The sequence below is a fragment of the Pundamilia nyererei genome, unplaced genomic scaffold (assembly GCF_000239375.1).
Source record: "Pundamilia nyererei isolate P.nyererei 1_Seehausen unplaced genomic scaffold, PunNye1.0 scaffold00647, whole genome shotgun sequence".
NCBI classification, from domain to species: Eukaryota; Metazoa; Chordata; class Actinopteri; order Cichliformes; family Cichlidae; genus Pundamilia; species Pundamilia nyererei.
In genome coordinates, this window is record NW_005188048.1 from 11,376 (window position 1) to 14,108 (window position 2,733).

The following is a 2,733-nucleotide window of genomic DNA, read 5'->3' on the forward strand; positions in this document are numbered from 1 at the left end:
TCTGAGAGACAAATAACACCAGGATCCTTTTCTAAGTAGCTGATAGCTGGTAACTGTGCAGGCGTGGGTCTAGCAAAGTGTTGCCAGGGGGCAGGTAGGGCATTAACAGGGAAAGGGGGGCACAAGGAAATACTTTCTTATTCTCATTTAAATTGTCTCGCTTTTAATAAATAATCATCTGAATCTTACAACCAAAGTGGTCGTCTGATGTAAAAATGTATAGAAATTATACATATATAAAGTAAAGTAAAAAAGTAATACCACCTTTAAAGATAAACTCAGCTTAGCAATATTTCTTAAGTGGTAGAAACAGGAGCAGACCAGAGATTTAACATGAATATCCAAGGACAGAGCTAAGTCAAATGTAACACCAAGATACCTAATAGAAGATTTAGCAAAAGAAGCAAGGGGGCCTAGATTTTTTACTACCAAAAGGTACAAATTTATCAGGAGCAAGGACAAGGACTTCAGTTTTCTCAACATTAGGTTGAAGATAATTATCAGCCATCCAACCTCTGATAGAATCTAAGCATCACTGCAAGATTTGAAGTTTAGAAACATCATGCCTAAAGGAAATATATAGCTGAATATCATCTACATAGCAATGATACGAAATGTCCTTAAAAGTGCTGAGAAGTTCCTGAAGAGGGAGTAAATACAACAAAAACAGTACGGGTCCCAAGACAGAACCTTGTGGCACACCATAGGAAAGAGAAAGGACAGAGGACCTGAACTTGGAGGTAATCACAGAGAAGGATCGTTCACACAGATTTAAACCACTCCAAAGCAGTTGCTGATATACCCACCCAGTGTTCGAGTCTATCTAACAGAATACGATAATCAACAGTATCGAAGGCAGAGGTCAGGTCCAACAACAGTAGAACGGTGCACTCACCAGCATCATAATTCATCAATATATCATTGGACACTCTAAGAAGTGCAGTTTCGGTAGAATGAGGTCTACGAAAACCAGACTGGAAATGATCAAGAATGTTATGTTTATCAAGAACCGCTGTGAGTTACTTGGCCACAACCTTCTCTAAAATCTTGGCAATAAATGGTAGTTTTGAGATAGGTCTATAGTTGATAAGCAGAGACGCTTTTTTTAACAGTGGGTGAATAACAGCACTTTTACAAAAAACAGGGACCTGACCAGAAAGCAGTGAGGCATTGATAATTGTAAGCACACTAGGACCAATGGACTGAAAGACATTTTTAAACGAAAGGTCCAGATAAAACATCAACGACGATTTCGTTGAATCAACTAATTTGACCAGCTCAGGTAAGGACACTGGGAAAAAACTTTCTAAAATAACGGGCCTAAATGAATTTGGAGCAGACAAGAGGTACACAGAAGGAGAGATATTGTTCCTCACCTTGCTAACTTTTCCAACAAAGAAAGAACGTTTTTGCAGTCATCATTCAATTTAAATTGGGAGAGTAGGTGGAACAGGAGCAACAATATCACTAATGGTAAATGGCCTGTATTTGTATAGCGCTTTTAGTAGTCCCGCCTAGGGACCCCAAAGCGCTTTACACACCCAGTCATCCACCCATTCACACACTGGTGGAGGCAAGCTATGGTTGTAGCCACAGCTGCCCTGGGGCAGACTGACAGAAGCGAGGCTGCCATGTCACGCCATCGGCCCTTCTGGCCAACACCAGTAGGCAGTAGGTGAAGTGTCTCTCCCAAGGACACAACGACTGAGACTGTCCGAGCCGGGGCTCGAACCGGCAACCTTCCGATTACAAGGCGAACTCCCAACTCTTGAGCCACGGTCGCCCCACACAGGCTAAACAAAAAAACAAAACACAAAAACAAAACGCATGAGCTAAACCAAACCTGGTAACACAAAGTACCTTGGGGTTACCCCTGCTCTTTGAGATTAGGTCAGAGAATTAGGCAGCGATTAGGAATTAGGAAGCGTTAAAAGAAGCTAAAAGGTCTTTTAAATGAAGAAGATGAACCTGTAAATTGGTTTTTCTCCACAAATTCACCACTTTACAACATGCATGCTTTAGTTTATCCAGGGGGATGCTTTTAAGACAGGAGCTAGTCTGAATTTAAAAGAACAAATATTATCTAAAATAGAAAGACAATGATTATTAAAAAGATCTGTTAATAAATCAACATCGTTAGAGACAGGCAAGACCAAATTAAAAACATCAGAAAATTTAGCAGCAGTGGAGGAATTTAAGATGCAAGAATTAACCAGATGTCGAACAGGATAGAGGGACAGATGGAAAGACAAGTTAAATATAATAGAATTATGGTCTGAAATAAAAATGTCCTCAGAACTAATAAAGTCAATGGTTAAGCCTAAAGAAAAAAACAAGGTCCAGTGTGTGTCCTTTGGTATGTGTGGGGCCAGACACATGCTGTGTAAAATGAAAAGAGTCCATGACGCTAAAAAAACCTCTGGCAAAGAGGTCAGAGTCACCATCAATGTGTATGTTAAAATCCCCAATTATAACCAGTCTGGACAGCTTCAAGGTGTAAGATAAAAAGTCACTGAACTTCTTTAAGAACTGACCATTTAGGCCAGATGGACGACACACTACAGCACAGTAACACGGATCTTTATTTCCAATTTTAACCAGCTGTAGTTCAAGGGATGAAAAACTTTTGACCATTAATTAGGGCTGCTCAATTAATCGAATTTTAATCTAAATTATGATCTGGGCTTTCAATGATCATTAAAAATGACTGAGCTGATTATTAGCCCCTCCCTC